The sequence below is a fragment of the Amia ocellicauda genome, unplaced genomic scaffold, assembly GCF_036373705.1.
Source record: "Amia ocellicauda isolate fAmiCal2 unplaced genomic scaffold, fAmiCal2.hap1 HAP1_SCAFFOLD_97, whole genome shotgun sequence".
Lineage (NCBI taxonomy): Eukaryota > Metazoa > Chordata > Actinopteri > Amiiformes > Amiidae > Amia > Amia ocellicauda.
The window spans coordinates 81,409-99,394 of NW_027103022.1; the positions used below are offsets into that span (position 1 = coordinate 81,409).

The 17,986-nt window shown below is 43.0% G+C and overlaps 6 non-coding genes across 6 annotated transcripts; all 6 read right to left on the minus strand.

Moving 5' to 3' along the window:
- Positions 1–3,761: 3,761 nt before the first annotated feature.
- On the minus strand, positions 3,762–3,834 carry trnak-uuu (transfer RNA lysine (anticodon UUU)). The gene has a single exon. It is a non-coding gene; the product is annotated as a tRNA-Lys (tRNA).
- A 235-nt stretch (positions 3,835–4,069) lies between these two features.
- Positions 4,070–4,158, minus strand: trnay-gua (transfer RNA tyrosine (anticodon GUA)). Its single transcript is given in 2 exon segments — positions 4,070–4,105; positions 4,122–4,158. It is a non-coding gene; the product is annotated as a tRNA-Tyr (tRNA).
- Positions 4,159–13,157: 8,999 nt separating this feature from the next.
- trnak-uuu (transfer RNA lysine (anticodon UUU)) lies at positions 13,158–13,230 on the minus strand. Its single transcript has one exon. It is a non-coding gene; the product is annotated as a tRNA-Lys (tRNA).
- A 235-nt stretch (positions 13,231–13,465) lies between these two features.
- Positions 13,466–13,554, minus strand: trnay-gua (transfer RNA tyrosine (anticodon GUA)). Its single transcript is given in 2 exon segments — positions 13,466–13,501; positions 13,518–13,554. It is a non-coding gene; the product is annotated as a tRNA-Tyr (tRNA).
- Positions 13,555–16,810: 3,256 nt separating this feature from the next.
- Positions 16,811–16,883, minus strand: trnak-uuu (transfer RNA lysine (anticodon UUU)). Its single transcript has one exon. It is a non-coding gene; the product is annotated as a tRNA-Lys (tRNA).
- Positions 16,884–17,118: 235 nt separating this feature from the next.
- On the minus strand, positions 17,119–17,207 carry trnay-gua (transfer RNA tyrosine (anticodon GUA)). Its single transcript is given in 2 exon segments — positions 17,119–17,154; positions 17,171–17,207. It is a non-coding gene; the product is annotated as a tRNA-Tyr (tRNA).
- Between the last annotated feature and the right edge of the window lie 779 nt (positions 17,208–17,986).

A 17,986-nucleotide genomic window follows, 5' to 3' on the forward strand; every position in this document is an offset into this window, starting at 1 on the left:
ACTTTTTTACTTAACCACTAAGGGCCACTCCTTGCACTTCACACATTTGCCCTTTTAATTACTCCCTTACTGACATACTTTAACATGCAATGTGCGTGTGATAATAGCTTTAGCAGCCTGTTGCCATTCAGGTGAGACAATACCTAGTAAATCCTTTTTTTTTTTTTTCATGTTGGTGCGCCGCGAAGGTTTTTGGTCTCAGCAAAGTGTGCCGTGGCATTACAACGCTTGGGAACCACTGGCTTGGCTTGTTGGGCATCCAGGTATGCACTGAGATTACGATCGGCACGATGATTGTCGTTCTCAGGAGAATTGTGTTTCTTTGCTGATCACGTTCTCTGTCGCTTTTTATACAGTTCTTACAAGTAGCACATTGGGGATGAGGAGCAGAGCATGCTGACACGCATAGCTGTGGACTTCTGCATGGCATGGGGCCACAGGTCATTCCAAGTATTTCAAGACGCCTGCAAATGTGTGGACACGTTGTGTTGGCCCAACCCTCACAGATTGTGCCAAATCAAGTAGAGATGCATGTTGTGCTGTTCTAAAGTGACACGTCGTCAACGGCAAAAACATCTCTCAGAGTTCCTGGCTTGACTTGCCTCTGGAAGACAACACTTGCCCAGGCTGGATATTTGACGAAAGAAGCAAAGAGGACTAGACACCTTGCCTAGACGCAACTGCATATTTCATTGTCACCTGGAAGGCCATCCAGGCTTTTCACCATCATGGCCCTCGGTCAACAAGGCGCCCGAACAGGGACTCGAACCCTGGACCCTCAGATTAAAAGTCTGATGCTCTAACACACAAATCGTTAAACAAAAAAGGTTATAAACACATTAACTACAATACCGGTTAGTAAGACGAAGGTGAGTCTCTCGTTAGTATTGTTAGTCAGACATTAAATAACTACGCAGGTTAGTATTTATGTCAGGTAACTTCTCGTTATATATATATCAGTCTCATTTACGTTTAGGTGCCGAGAAAGATCCTATCGTTACTTGTTACCACAATTTCCCTTAACTGATTATTATTCAATGATCAAGGATAGGCAGGGCCACCAATAATCTAACGTCTATTGACTTGTGTCAATTTCAGACTAAACAGTTAAACAGGAATGAGAAGATATTTCTCGGGGTTGACAGATTTTATTTCTAAAATTATCAACAAAACAGTTTAATGCAACACACATTTATATTTAAGAAAACGAAATGATATTACACATTCTAGAGTTTTGAATCACAGAATAACATTTCTAATTGATTTCTCAAATGTCATGAATCATGAACTCCAAACTGTTAAACTTATCTGAACTTCGTCGCAGAGAGGCCTCTCTGTCTTCGGGCTCAGATCACAGCACACGGCATATGGTCCGTGTGGTTTGGAACAAAGGCAGTGCGGTTCGGCTTTGTCCAAGAACTTCCACTCAGTCGATGCACCTGGAAATTGGGGTTTCGCGAAATTAGAGTCTTTTCCAAACAGATTTTCCACTGGTTTGAAGGCTCCAAGGTTGTGCACAAAATCTTCTTTGTAAGCAGGGTTCCACCGTAGTTACTTGAAGACAAAGTCTTTGAGGAAAGCAGGGCCCTGTTCGTTCCAAGGGTCAAGTTTCTTAAGACTCAAATAGCTATTTAAATGACTGAACACTTTCATATACATTCGACTTACTCAATTGTCCAGCTGTAAAACTCCACTGATCAGGTGGGCACAGGCGGGCATGCGCAGTCTGTAAAGTTCTTTCTTTAATATAGTCCTTTAATAGAATTCTTCGTACGGCTCAATCTACTTCTCCCAGTTTAACTCTTCTGTTGCCGGCAAAGACTTGGTTGGTTTCTGGTTCTGGTTCGGGCAACAGAGCTACAGGTTGAGCTGTGGCAGCGAGTTACTGGTTCAGGTGAGAGAGAAAGAGAGAGAGAGAGAGAGAGACTGTGCACTGTTCCTTATAGTCTGTCAGATCAGTAGGTGATTGGTTCTTGAGTTCTTGAGATTGGATTTCGGTTTCAGCCCCCAGTGTCCTAATGGAGGGGGGCTTGATTTATGACTGATGTCAATCCATGCCATCATTTGGAAATGCCGGTTGGCCCGGGTTCGTAGCTCTATGTCGGGATTTCGGCTCTCGTCCACTTCAAAGAGTTTTTATCACCTACAGGCCCCTTTCTCCAGACATCTCATAGCAGGATTCAACCTATTTGGCCTCTTCTCGGTGCCATCCTCCCCAAAACTGTCACTTTGATGCAAACCAGTTCCAAGCTGATGAGCAAAGGAAATCTGATAACTTTGGGGGTGGAGAGGTCTTCTTTAGATCAGTGCTTCAGCTCAGAGCCCAAATGCTCTTATCAAAATACACCCAACATAACGCTACACAGTGGAACTGCAAGGCAATTGATTAAAGGGACATGTGGTGAATTCCTTTTCATCTTTATACTGTTGTTGGATGTCTCCTGTTCCTCTAAGTCTCATTTGGCTTTGGTTTCCCCCCTCTGTGTTGAATAATCGGGATCTAAATAGCCCCGGCGTTTCTTCTGCAGTTCTTCGTTCTTTCCACTGCTAGCGCTGCCTTTGTGAAGGCAGATGGTGCTTGTGAGAAGTCAACAGCATGTCCACCGAAAAGGGTGTCTGACTCCTGGTTTTGGATCCGGAAGGGTTGATAACAGACCGAAATGGTTACAATATGATACTGCTTAGATTAACTGTGGATATGTATTGTGATCGTGCTCGGCTCAGGTGTGCGTTCAGTCTGCACACAAAACATTTCGGTCGCGAAACGTCTAATCAAATCGAATAAAATGGCGGGGATAGCATGTTTGATCCGTGTGCTATTGTTTCTCAACAATTGTAATGCCCTTTGTAACGTTTAACTACTTCGTTAAATACAGCTTGTTATAGGATATTGTGAACTGAACCTATTTTGCTGTGAATTTATATTTACTGCGAATAGTTTATTGTGGCTGGTCTTGGTCTGTCTGCACTAAATAAATGATTTGTATCAAGGGATTATTTAGTTTGTCTGTGTACTTTTTTACCTAACCACTAAGGGCCACTCCTTGCACTTCACACATTTGCCCTTTTAATTACTCCCTTACTGACATACTTTAACATGCAATGTGCGTGTGATAATAGTTTTAGCAGCCTGTTGCCATTCAGGTGAGACAATACCTAGTAAATCCTTTTTTTTTTTTTTCATGTTGGTGCGCCGCGAAGGTTTTTGGTCTCAGCAAAGTGTGCCGTGGCATTACAACGCTTGGGAACCACTGGCTTGGCTTGTTGGGCATCCAGGTATGCACTGAGATTACGATCGGCACGATGATTGTCGTTCTCAGGAGAATTGTGTTTCTTTGCTGATCATGTTCTCTGTCGCTTTTTACAAAGTTCTTACAAGTGGCACATTGGGGATGAGGAGCAGAGCATGCTGACACGCATAGCTGTGGACTTCTGCATGGCATGGGGCCACAGGTCATTCCAAGTATTTCAAGACGCCTGCAAATGTGTGGACACGTTGTGTTGGCCCAACCCTCACAGATTGTGCCAAGTCAAGTAGAGATGCATGTTGTGCTGTTCTAAAGTGACACGTCGTCAACGGCAAAAACATCTCTCAGAGTTCCTGGCTTGACTTGCCTCTGGAAGACAACACTTGCCCAGGCTGGATATTTGCCGAAAGAAGCAAAGAGGACTAGACACCTTGCCTAGACACAACTGCATATTTCATTGGCACCTGGAAGGCCATCCAGGCTTTTCACCATCATGGCCCTCGGTCAACAAGGCACCCGAACAGGGACTCGAACCCTGGACCCTCAGATTAAAAGTCTGATGCTCTACCGGCTGAGCTACCCGGGCTTCAGTGAAGTGCTTCACAATGTGTTGGCTTCATGATTGTTCCAGACCGCTTTCTGGCCGGTTTAGAAAACTGGGCTCAGGGTGAAAAGGGTCACATGCATATGAGATGTTTGGGCAATGCGAGTTCTCCACAGCAAATCCGAATTTCCGGTGTTTTCTCCTTGTCCTCATGCAATTCCAATGGCTTGACATTTGGGAGCTCGTCCAAAACCGATGTCAAACCATAATCACGCCTTCCTTCGAGCCGGAATTGAACCAGCGACCTAAGGATGCCCGCTGTCTGAAACCTACAGTCCTCCGCTCTACCAACTGAGCTATCGAAGGGAAGATTCTCACCGTCTTCCCCTGGCAGTCTCAGTGGCCGTGCAAAGCCAAGAAGCACCGTGGCTTGGCTCAGTGGTTTTCAACCCGTGTGCCGTGAGGACTACCCAATTGTGTCGTGAGATTTTTATCCCCTGAAAAATATTATGTCATTTTGTTTGGTCAACTTCATAAATCTTGTATCAAATCAAACTTATTCAAATGTGTGAAAATATTACATTTATACATCACCTGTAGAAAGCGTTTCATAACTGAAATGTTGTGTTTGCCGGACTGAACGCACACCTACACTGAGTTGCAGTGCTATCAGTTGTATCGTAAGGTACACTTATAAATTTCAATTTAAGAAGTGAATTTATAGTATCACCTTATCACGAATCCTGGAATCTTGTAGAACTCAATTTCTGTAATAATTGGACACAGACACCAATTCCAAAGATATAAATTGTTAAATTTATTCAAAAACAAAGACTAAATGTAGCACTACACTAATTATACAAAAGGGAAAAGCTAATTAAAATTCAACTCTAGATCAACAAATCAAAGACAAATCACTTCCGTGACCAAATCAAAGACCATGGGATCGCATATGATAACACACAAATCGTTAAACAAAAAAGGTTATAAACACATTAACTACAATACCGGTTAGTAAGACGAAGGTGAGTCTCTCGTTAGTATTGTTAGTCAGACATTTAGTAACTACGCAGGTTAGTATTTATGTCAGGTAACTTCTCGTTATATATATATCAGTCTCATTTACGTTTAGGTGCCGAGAAAGATCCTATCGTTACTTGTTACCACAATTTCCCTTAACTGATTATTATTCAATGATCAAGGATAGGCAGGGCCACCAATAATCTAACGTCTATTGACTTGTGTCAATTTCATACTAACAGTTAAACAGGAATGAGAAGATATTTCTCGGGGTTGACAGATTTTATTTCTAAAATTATCAACAAAACAGTTTAATGCAACACACATTTATATTTAAGAAAACTAAATGATATTACACATTCTAGAGTTATGAATCACAGAATAACATTTCTAATTGATTTCTCAAATGTCATGAATCATGAACTCCAAACTGTTAAACTTATCTGAACTTCGTCGCAGAGAGGCCTCTCTGTCTTCGGGCTCAGATCACAGCACACGGCACATGGTCCGTGTGGTTTGGAACAAAGGCAGTGCGGTTCGGCTTTGTCCAAGAACTTCCACTCAGTCGATGCAGCTGGAAGTTGGGGTTTCGCGAAATTAGAGTCTTTTCCAAACAGATTTTCCACTGGTTTGAAGGCTCCAAGGTTGTGCACAAAATCTTCTTTATAAGCAGGGTTCCACCGTAGTTACTTGAAGACAAAGTCTTTGAGGAAAGCAGGGCCCTGTTCGTTCCAAGGGTCAAGTTTCTTAAGACTCAAATAGCTATTTAAATGACTGAACACTTTCATATACATTCGACTTACTCAATTGTCCAGCTGTAAAACTCCACTGATCAGGTGGGCACAGGCGGGCATGCGCAGTCTGTAAAGTTCTTTATTTAATAAAGTCCTTTAAAAGAATTCTTCGTACGGCTCAATCTCCTTCTCCCAGTTTAACTCTTCTGTTGCCGGCAAAGACTTGGTTGGTTTCTGGTTCCGGTTCGGGCAACAGAGCTACAGGTTGAGCTGTGGCAGCGAGTTACTGGTTCAGGTGAGAGAGAAAGAGAGAGAGAGAGAAAGAGAGAGAGAGAGAGAGACTGTGCACTGTTCCTTATAGTCTGTCAGATCAATAGGTGATTGGTTCTTGAGTTCTTGAGATTGGATTTCGGTTTCAGCCCCCAGTGTCCTAATGGAGGGGGGCTTGATTTATGACTGATGTCAATCCATGCCATCTTTTGGAAATGCCGGTTGGCCCGGGTTCGTAGCTCTATGTCGGGATTTCGGCTCTCGTCCACTTCAAAGAGTTTTTATCACCTACAGGCATCTTTCTCCAGACATCTCATAGCAGGATTCAACCTATTTGGCCTCTTCTCGGTGCCATCCTCCCCAAAACTGTCACTTTGATGCAAACCAGTTCCAAGCTGATGAGCAAAGGAAATCTGATAACTTTGGGGGTGGAGAGGTCTTCTTTAGATCAGTGCTTCAGCTCAGAGCCCAAATGCTCTTATCAAAATACACCCAACATAACGCTACACAGTGGAACTGCAAGGCAATTGATTAAAGGGACATGTGGTGAATTCCTTTTTATCTTTATACTGTTGTTGGATGTCTCCTGTTCCTCTAAGTCTCATTTGGCCTTGGTTTTCCCCCTCTGTGTTGAATAATCGGGCTCTAAATAGCCCCGGCGTTTCTCCTGCAGTTCTTCATTCTTTCCACTGCTAGCGCTGCCTTTGTGCAGCTTGTTATAGGATATTGTGAACTGAACCTATTTTGCTGTGAATTTATATTTACTGCGAATAGTTTATTGTGGCTGGTCTTGGTCTGTCTGCACTAAATAAATGATTTGTATCAAGGGATTATTTAGTTTGTCTGTGTACTTTTTTACCAAACCACTAAGGACCACTCCTTGCACTTCACACATTTGCCCTTTTAATTACTCCCTTACTGACATACTTTAACATGCAATGTGCGTGTGATAATAGTTTTAGCAGCCTGTTGCCATTCAGGTGAGACAATACCTAGTAAATCCTTTTTTTTTTTTTTCATGTTGGTGCGCCGCGAAGGTTTTTGGTCTCAGCAAAGTGTGCCGTGGCATTACAACGCTTGGGAACCACTGGCTTGGCTTGTTGGGCATCCAGGTATGCACTGAGATTACGATCGGCACGATGATTGTCGTTCTCAGGAGAATTGTGTTTCTTTGCTGATCACGTTCTCTGTCGCTTTTTACACAGTTCTTACAAGTGGCACATTGGGGATGAAGAGCAGAGCATGCTGACACGCATAGCTGTGGACTTCTGCATGGCATGGGGCCACAGGTCATTCCAAGTATTTCAAGACGCCTGCAAATGTGTGGACACGTTGTGTTGGCCCAACCCTCACAGATTGTGCCAAGTCAAGTAGAGATGCATGTTGTGCTGTTATAAAGTGACACGTCGTCAACGGCAAAAACATCTCTCAGAGTTCCTGGCTTGACTTGCCTCTGGAAGACAACACTTGCCCAGGCTGGATATTTGCCGAAAGAAGCAAAGAGGACTAGACACCTTGCCTAGACGCAACTGCATATTTCATTGTCACCTGGAAGGCCATCCAGGCTTTTCACCATCATGGCCCTCGGTCAACAAGGCGCCCGAACAGGGACTCGAACCCTGGACCCTCAGATTAAAAGTCTGATGCTCTAACACACAAATCGTTAAACAAAAAAGGTTATAAACACATTAACTACAATACCGGTTAGTAAGACGAAGGTGAGTCTCTCGTTAGTATTGTTAGTCAGACATTAAATAACTACGCAGGTTAGTATTTATGTCAGGTAACTTCTCGTTATATATATATCAGTCTCATTTACGTTTAGGTGCCGAGAAAGATCCTATCGTTACTTGTTACCACAATTTCCCTTAACTGATTATTATTCAATGATCAAGGATAGGCAGGGCCACCAATAATCTAACGTCTATTGACTTGTGTCAATTTCAGACTAAACAGTTAAACAGGAATGAGAAGATATTTCTCGGGGTTGACAGATTTTATTTCTAAAATTATCAACAAAACAGTTTAATGCAACACACATTTATATTTAAGAAAACTAAATGATATTACACATTCTAGAGTTATGAATCACAGAATAACATTTCTAATTGATTTCTCAAATGTCATGAATCATGAACTCCAAACTGTTAAACTTATCTGAACTTCGTCGCAGAGAGGCCTCTCTGTCTTCGGGCTCAGATCACAGCACACGGCACATGGTCCGTGTGGTTTGGAACAAAGGCAGTGCGGTTCGGCTTTGTCCAAGAACTTCCACTCAGTCGATGCACCTGGAAGTTGGGGTTTCGCGAAATTAGAGTCTTTTCCAAACAGATTTTCCACTGGTTTGAAGGCTCCAAGGTTGTGCACAAAATCTTCTTTGTAAGCAGGGTTCCACCGTAGTTACTTGAAGACAAAGTCTTTGAGGAAAGCAGGGCCCTGTTCGTTCCAAGGGTCAAGTTTCTTAAGACTCAAATAGCTATTTAAATGACTGAACACTTTCATATACATTCGACTTACTCAATTGTCCAGCTGTAAAACTCCACTGATCAGGTGGGCACAGGCGGGCATGCGCAGTCTGTAAAGTTCTTTATTTAATAAAGTCCTTTAAAAGAATTCTTCGTACGGCTCAATCTCCTTCTCCCAGTTTAACTCTTCTGTTGCCGGCAAAGACTTGGTTGGTTTCTGGTTCCGGTTCGGGCAACAGAGCTACAGGTTGAGCTGTGGCAGCGAGTTACTGGTTCAGGTGAGAGAGAAAGAGAGAGAGAGAGAAAGAGAGAGAGAGAGAGAGAGAGAGAGACTGTGCACTGTTCCTTATAGTCTGTCAGATCAATAGGTGATTGGTTCTTGAGTTCTTGAGATTGGATTTCGGTTTCAGCCCCCAGTGTCCTAATGGGGAGGGGCTTGATTTATGACTGATGTCAATCCATGCCATCTTTTGGAAATGCCGGTTGGCCCGGGTTCGTAGCTCTATGTCGGGATTTCGGCTCTCGTCCACTTCAAAGAGTTTTTATCACCTACAGGCCCCTTTCTCCAGACATCTCATAGCAGGATTCAACCTATTTGGCCTCTTCTCGGTGCCATCCTCCCCAAAACTGTCACTTTGATGCAAACCAGTTCCAAGCTGATGAGCAAAGGAAATCTGATAACTTTGGGGGTGGAGAGGTCTTCTTTAGATCAGTGCTTCAGCTCAGAGCCCAAATGCTCTTATCAAAATACACCCAACATAACGCTACACAGTGGAACTGCAAGGCAATTGATTATAGGGACATGTGGTGAATTCCTTTTTATCTCTATACTGTTGTTGGATGTCTCCTCTTCCTCTAAGTCTCATTTGGCCTTGGTTTTCCCCCTCTGTGTTGAATAATCGGGCTCTAAATAGCCCCGGCGTTTCTCCTGCAGTTCTTCGTTCTTTCCACTGCTAGCGATGCCTTTGTGCAGCTTGTTATAGGATATTGTGAACTGAACCTATTTTGCTGTGAATTTATATTTACTGCGAATAGTTTATTGTGGCTGGTCTTGGTCTGTCTGCACTAAATAAATGATTTGTATCAAGGGATTATTTAGTTTGTCTGTGTACTTTTTTACCTAACCACTAAGGGCCACTCCTTGCACTTCACACATTTGCCCTTTTAATTACTCCCTTACTGACATACTTTAACATGCAATGTGCGTGTGATAATAGTTTTAGCAGCCTGTTGTCATTCAGGTGAGACAATACCTAGTAAATCCTTTTTTTTTTTTTTCATGTTGGTGCGCCGCGAAGGTTTTTGGTCTCAGCAAAGTGTGCCGTGGCATTACAACGCTTGGGAACCACTGGCTTGGCTTGTTGGGCATCCAGGTATGCACTGAGATTACGATCGGCACGATGATTGTCGTTCTCAGGAGAATTGTGTTTCTTTGCTGATCATGTTCTCTGTCGCTTTTTACAAAGTTCTTACAAGTGGCACATTGGGGATGAGGCATAGCTGTGGACTTCTGCATGGCATGGGGCCACAGGTCATTCCAAGTATTTCAAGACGCCTGCAAATGTGTGGACACGTTGTGTTGGCCCAACCCTCACAGATTGTGCCAAGTCAAGTAGAGATGCATGTTGTGCTGTTCTAAAGTGACACGTCGTCAACGGCAAAAACATCTCTCAGAGTTCCTGGCTTGACTTGCCTCTGGAAGACAACACTTGCCCAGGCTGGATATTTGCCGAAAGAAGCAAAGAGGACTAGACACCTTGCCTAGACGCAACTGCATATTTCATTGTCACCTGGAAGGCCATCCAGGCTTTTCACCACCATGGCCCTCGGTCAACAAGGCGCCCGAACAGGGACTCGAACCCTGGACCCTCAGATTAAAAGTCTGATGCTCTAACACACAAATCGTTAAACAAAAAAGGTTATAAACACATTAACTACAATACCGGTTAGTAAGACGAAGGTGAGTCTCTCGTTAGTATTGTTAGTCAGACATTAAATAACTACGCAGGTTAGTATTTATGTCAGGTAACTTCTCGTTATATATATATCAGTCTCATTTACGTTTAGGTGCCGAGAAAGATCCTATCGTTACTTGTTACCACAATTTCCCTTAACTGATTATTATTCAATGATCAAGGATAGGCAGGGCCACCAATAATCTAACGTCTATTGACTTGTGTCAATTTCAGACTAAACAGTTAAACAGGAATGAGAAGATATTTCTCAGGGTTGACAGATTTTATTTCTAAAATTATCAACAAAACAGTTTAATGCAACACACATTTATATTTAAGAAAACTAAATGATATTACACATTCTAGAGTTTTGAATCACAGAATAACATTTCGAATTGATTTCTCAAATGTCATGAATCATGAACTCCAAACTGTTAAACTTATCTGAACTTCGTCGCAGAGAGGCCTCTCTGTCTTCGGGCTCAGATCACAGCACACGGCACATGGTCCGTGTGGTTTGGAACAAAGGCAGTGCGGTTCGGCTTTGTCCAAGAACTTCCACTCAGTCGATGCACCTGGAAATTGGGGTTTCGCGAAATTAGAGTCTTTTCCAAACAGATTTTCCACTGGTTTGAAGGCTCCAAGGTTGTGCACAAAATCTTCTTTGTAAGCAGGGTTCCACCGTAGTTACTTGAAGACAAAGTCTTTGAGGAAAGCAGGGCCCTGTTCGTTCCAAGGGTCAAGTTTCTTAAGACTCAAATAGCTATTTAAATGACTGAACACTTTCATATACATTCGACTTACTCAATTGTCCAGCTGTAAAACTCCACTGATCAGGTGGGCACAGGCGGGCATGCGCAGTCTGTAAAGTTCTTTATTTAATAAAGTCCTTTAAAAGAATTCTTCGTACGGCTCAATCTCCTTCTCCCAGTTTAACTCTTCTGTTGCCGGCAAAGACTTGGTTGGTTTCTGGTTCCGGTTCGGGCAACAGAGCTACAGGTTGAGCTGTGGCAGCGAGTTACTGGTTCAGGTGAGAGAGAAAGAGAGAGAGAGAGAAAGAGAGAGAGAGAGAGAGAGAGAGAGAGACTGTGCACTGTTCCTTATAGTCTGTCAGATCAATAGGTGATTGGTTCTTGAGTTCTTGAGATTGGATTTCGGTTTCAGCCCCCAGTGTCCTAATGGAGGGGGGCTTGATTTATGACTGATGTCAATCCATGCCATCTTTTGGAAATGCCGGTTGGCCCGGGTTCGTAGCACTATGTCGGGATTTCGGCTCTCGTCCACTTCAAAGAGTTTTTATCACCTACAGGCCCCTTTCTCCAGACATCTCATAGCAGGATTCAACCTATTTGGCCTCTTCTCGGTGCCATCCTCCCCAAAACTGTCACTTTGATGCAAACCAGTTCCAAGCTGATGAGCAAAGGAAATCTGATAACTTTGGGGGTGGAGAGGTCTTCTTTAGATCAGTGCTTCAGCTCAGAGCCCAAATGCTCTTATCAAAATACACCCAACATAACGCTACACAGTGGAACTGCAAGGCAATTGATTAAAGGGACATGTGGTGAATTCCTTTTTATCTTTATACTGTTGTTGGATGTCTCCTGTTCCTCTAAGTCTCATTTGGCCTTGGTTTTCCCCCTCTGTGTTGAATAATCGGGCTCTAAATAGCAGCGGCGTTTCTCCTGCAGTTCTTCGTTCTTTCCACTGCTAGCGCTGCCTTTGTGAAGGCAGATGGTGCTTGTGAGAAGTCAACAGCATGTCCACCGAAAAGGGTGTCTGACTCCTGGTTTTGGATCCGGAAGGGTTGATAACAGACCGAAACGGTTACAATATGATACTGCTTAGATTAACTGTGGATATGTATAGTGATCGTGCTCGGCTCAGGTGTGCGTTCAGTCTGCACACAAAACATTTCGGTCGCGAAACGTCTAATCAAATCGAATAAAATGGCGGGGATAGCATGTTTGATCCGTGTGCTATTGTTTTTCAACAATTGTAATGCCCTTTGTAACGTTTAACTACTTCGTTAAATACAGCTTGTTATAGGATATTGTGAACTGAACCTATTTTGCTGTGAATTTATATTTACTGCGAATAGTTTATTGTGGCTGGTCTTGGTCTGTCTGCACTAAATAAATGATTTGTATCAAGGGATTATTTAGTTTGTCTGTGTACTTTTTTACCTAACCACTAAGGGCCACTCCTTGCACTTCACACATTTGCCCTTTTAATTACTCCCTTACTGACATACTTTAACATGCAATGTGCGTGTGATAATAGTTTTAGCAGCCTGTTGCCATTCAGGTGAGACAATACCTAGTAAATCCTTTTTTTTTTTTTTCATGTTGGTGCGCCGCGAAGGTTTTTGGTCTCAGCAAAGTGTGCCGTGGCATTACAACGCTTGGGAACCACTGGCTTGGCTTGTTGGGCATCCAGGTATGCACTGAGATTACGATCGGCACGATGATTGTCGTTCTCAGGAGAATTGTGTTTCTTTGCTGATCATGTTCTCTGTCGCTTTTTACAAAGTTCTTACAAGTGGCACATTGGGGATGAGGAGCAGAGCATGCTGACACGCATAGCTGTGGACTTCTGCATGGCATGGGGCCACAGGTCATTCCAAGTATTTCAAGACGCCTGCAAATGTGTGGACACGTTGTGTTGGCCCAACCCTCACAGATTGTGCCAAGTCAAGTAGAGATGCATGTTGTGCTGTTCTAAAGTGACACGTCGTCAACGGCAAAAACATCTCTCAGAGTTCCTGGCTTGACTTGCCTCTGGAAGACAACACTTGCCCAGGCTGGATATTTGCCGAAAGAAGCAAAGAGGACTAGACACCTTGCCTAGACGCAACTGCATATTTCATTGTCACCTGGAAGGCCATCCAGGCTTTTCACCATCATGGCCCTCGGTCAACAAGGCGCCCGAACAGGGACTCGAACCCTGGACCCTCAGATTAAAAGTCTGATGCTCTACCGGCTGAGCTACCCGGGCTTCAGTGAAGTGCTTCACAATGTGTTGGCTTCATGATTGTTCCAGACCGCTTTCTGGCCTGTTTAGAAAACTGGGCTCAGGGTGAAAAGGGTCACATGCATATGAGATGTTTGGGCAATGCGAGTTCTCCACAGCAAATCCGAATTTCCGGTGTTTTCTCCTTGTCCTCATGCAATTCCAATGGCTTGACATTTGGGAGCTCGTCCAAAACCGATGTCAAACCATAATCACGCCTTCCTTCGAGCCGGAATTGAACCAGCGACCTAAGGATGCCCGCTGCCTGAAACCTACAGTCCTCCGCTCTACCAATTGAGCTATCGAAGGGAAGCTTCTCACCGTCTTCCCCTGGCAGTCTCAGTGGCCGTGCAAAGCCAAGAAGCACCGTGGCTTGGCTCAGTGGTTTTCAACCCGTGTGCCGTGAGGACTACCCAATTGTGTCGTGAGATTTTTATCCCCTGAAAAATATTATGTCATTTTGTTTGGTCAACTTCATAAATCTTGTATCAAATCAAACTTATTCAAATGTGTGAAAATATTACATTTATACATCACCTGTAGAAAGCGTTTCATAACTGAAATGTTGTGTTTGCCGGACTGAACGCACACCTACACTGAGTTGCAGTGCTATCAGTTGTATCGTAAGGTACACTTATAAATTTCAATTTAAGAAGTGAATTTATAGTATCACCTTATCACGAATCCTGGAATCTTGTAGAACTCAATTTCTGTAATAATTGGACACAGACACCAATTCCAAAGATATAAATTGTTAAATTTATTCAAAAACAAACACTAAATGTAGCACTACACTAATTATACAAAAGGGAAAAGCTAATCAAAATTCAACTCTAGATCAACAAATCAAAGACAAATCACTTCCGTGACCAAATCAAAGACCATGGGATCGCATATGATAACACACAAATCGTTAAACAAAAAAGGTTATAAACACATTAACTACAATACCGGTTAGTAAGACGAAGGTGAGTCTCTCGTTAGTATTGTTAGTCAGACATTAAATAACTACGCAGGTTAGTATTTATGTCAGGTAACTTCTCGTTATATATATATCAGTCTCATTTACGTTTAGGTGCCGAGAAAGATCCTATCGTTACTTGTTACCACAATTTCCCTTAACTGATTATTATTCAATGATCAAGGATAGGCAGGGCCACCAATAATCTAACGTCTATTGACTTGTGTCAATTTCAGACTAAACAGTTAAAAAGGAATGAGAAGATATTTCTCGGGGTTGACAGATTTTATTTCTAAAATTATCAACAAAACAGTTTAATGCAACACACATTTATATTTAAGAAAACTAAATGATATTACACATTCTAGAGTTATGAATCACAGAATAACATTTCTAATTGATTTCTCAAATGTCATGAATCATGAACTCCAAACTGTTAAACTTATCTGAACTTCGTCGCAGAGAGGCCTCTCTGTCTTCGGGCTCAGATCACAGCACACGGCACATGGTCCGTGTGGTTTGGAACAAAGGCAGTGCGGTTCGGCTTTGTCCAAGAACTTCCACTCAGTCGATGCACCTGGAAGTTGGGGTTTCGCGAAATTAGAGTCTTTTCCAAACAGATTTTCCACTGGTTTGAAGGCTCCAAGGTTGTGCACAAAATCTTCTTTGTAAGCAGGGTTCCACCGTAGTTACTTGAAGACAAAGTCTTTGAGGAAAGCAGGGCCCTGTTCGTTCCAAGGGTCAAGTTTCTTAAGACTCAAATAGCTATTTAAATGACTGAACACTTTCATATACATTCGACTTACTCAATTGTCCAGCTGTAAAACTCCACTGATCAGGTGGGCACAGGCGGGCATGCGCAGTCTGTAAAGTTCTTTATTTAATAAAGTCCTTTAAAAGAATTCTTCGTACGGCTCAATCTCCTTCTCCCAGTTTAACTCTTCTGTTGCCGGCAAAGACTTGGTTGGTTTCTGGTTCCGGTTCGGGCAACAGAGCTACAGGTTGAGCTGTGGCAGCGAGTTACTGGTTCAGGTGAGAGAGAAAGAGAGAGAGAGAGAAAGAGAGAGAGAGAGAGAGACTGTGCACTGTTCCTTATAGTCTGTCAGATCAATAGGTGATTGGTTCTTGAGTTCTTGAGATTGGATTTCGGTTTCAGCCCCCAGTGTCCTAATGGAGGGGGGCTTGATTTATGACTGATGTCAATCCATGCCATCTTTTGGAAATGCCGGTTGGCCCGGGTTCGTAGCACTATGTCGGGATTTCGGCTCTCGTCCACTTCAAAGAGTTTTTATCACCTACAGGCCCCTTTCTCCAGACATCTCATAGCAGGATTCAACCTATTTGGCCTCTTCTCGGTGCCATCCTCCCCAAAACTGTCACTTTGATGCAAACCAGTTCCAAGCTGATGAGCAAAGGAAATCTGATAACTTTGGGGGTGGAGAGGTCTTCTTTAGATCAGTGCTTCAGCTCAGAGCCCAAATGCTCTTATCAAAATACACCCAACATAACGCTACACAGTGGAACTGCAAGGCAATTGATTAAAGGGACATGTGGTGAATTCCTTTTTATCTTTATACTGTTGTTGGATGTCTCCTGTTCCTCTAAGTCTCATTTGGCCCTGGTTTTCCCCCTCTGTGTTGAATAATCGGGCTCTAAATAGCCCCGGCGTTTCTCCTGCAGTTCTTCGTTCTTTCCACTGCTAGCGCTGCCTTTGTGCAGCTTGTTATAGGATATTGTGAACTGAACCTATTTTGCTGTGAATTTATATTTACTGCGAATAGTTTATTGTGGCTGGTCTTGGTCTGTCTGCACTAAATAAATGATTTGTATCAAGGGATTATTTAGTTTGTCTGTGTACTTTTTTACCTAACCACTAAGGGCCACTCCTTGCACTTCACACATTTGCCCTTTTAATTACTCCCTTACTGACATACTTTAACATGCAATGTGCGTGTGATAATAGTTTTAGCAGCCTGTTGCCATTCAGGTGAGACAATACCTAGTAAATCCTTTTTTTTTTTTTTCATGTTGGTGCGCCGCGAAGGTTTTTGGTCTCAGCAAAGTGTGCCGTGGCATTACAACGCTTGGGAACCACTGGCTTGGCTTGTTGGGCATCCAGGTATGCACTGAGATTACGATCGGCACGATGATTGTCGTTCTCAGGAGAATTGTGTTTCTTTGCTGATCATGTTCTCTGTCGCTTTTTACAAAGTTCTTACAAGTGGCACATTGGGGATGAGGAGCAGAGCATGCTGACACGCATAGCTGTGGACTTCTGCATGGCATGGGGCCACAGGTCATTCCAAGTATTTCAAGACGCCTGCAAATGTGTGGACACGTTGTGTTGGCCCAACCCTCACAGATTGTGCCAAGTCAAGTAGAGATGCATGTTGTGCTGTTCTAAAGTGACACGTCGTCAACGGCAAAAACATCTCTCAGAGTTCCTGGCTTGACTTGCCTCTGGAAGACAACACTTGCCCAGGCTGGATATTTGCCGAAAGAAGCAAAGAGGACTAGACACCTTGCCTAGACGCAACTGCATATTTCATTGTCACCTGGAAGGCCATCCAGGCTTTTCACCATCATGGCCCTCGGTCAACAAGGCGCCCGAACAGGGACTCGAACCCTGGACCCTCAGATTAAAAGTCTGATGCTCTACCGGCTGAGCTACCCGGGCTTCAGTGAAGTGCTTCACAATGTGTTGGCTTCATGATTGTTCCAGACCGCTTTCTGGCCGGTTTAGAAAACTGGGCTCAGGGTGAAAAGGGTCACATGCATATGAGATGTTTGGGCAATGCGAGTTCTCCACAGCAAATCCGAATTTCCGGTGTTTTCTCCTTGTCCTCATGCAATTCCAATGGCTTGACATTTGGGAGCTCGTCCAAAACCGATGTCAAACCATAATCACGCCTTCCTTCGAGCCGGAATTGAACCAGCGACCTAAGGATGCCCGCTGCCTGAAACCTACAGTCCTCCGCTGTACCAACTGAGCTATCGAAGGGAAGCTTCTCACCGTCTTCCCCTGGCAGTCTCAGTGGTCGTGCAAAGCCAAGAAGCACCGTGGCTTGGCTCAGTGGTTTTCAACCCGTGTGCCGTGAGGACTACCCAATTGTGTCGTGAGATTTTTATCCCCTGAAAAATATTATGTCATTTTGTTTGGTCAACTTCATAAATCTTGTATCAAATCAAACTTATTCAAATGTGTGAAAATATTACATTTATACATCACCTGTAGAAAGCGTTTCATAACTGAAATGTTGTGTTTGCCGGACTGAACGCACACCTACACTGAGTTGCAGTGCTATCAGTTGTATCGTAAGGTACACTTATAAATTTCAATTTAAGAAGTGAATTTATAGTATCACCTTATCACGAATCCTGGAATCTTGTAGAACTCAATTTCTGTAATAATTGGACACAGACACCAATTCCAAAGATATAAATTGTTAAATTTATTCAAAAACAAAGACTAAATGTAGCACTACACTAATTATACAAAAGGGAAAAGCTAATCAAAATTCAACTCTAGATCAACAAATCAAAGACAAATCACTTCCGTGACCAAATCAAAGACCATGGGATCGCATATGATAACACACAAATCGTTAAACAAAAAAGGTTATAAACACATTAACTACAATACCGGTTAGTAAGACGAAGGTGAGTCTCTCGTTAGTATTGTTAGTCAGACATTAAATAACTACGCAGGTTAGTATTTATGTCAGGTAACTTCTCGTTATATATATATCAGTCTCATTTACGTTTAGGTGCCGAGAAAGA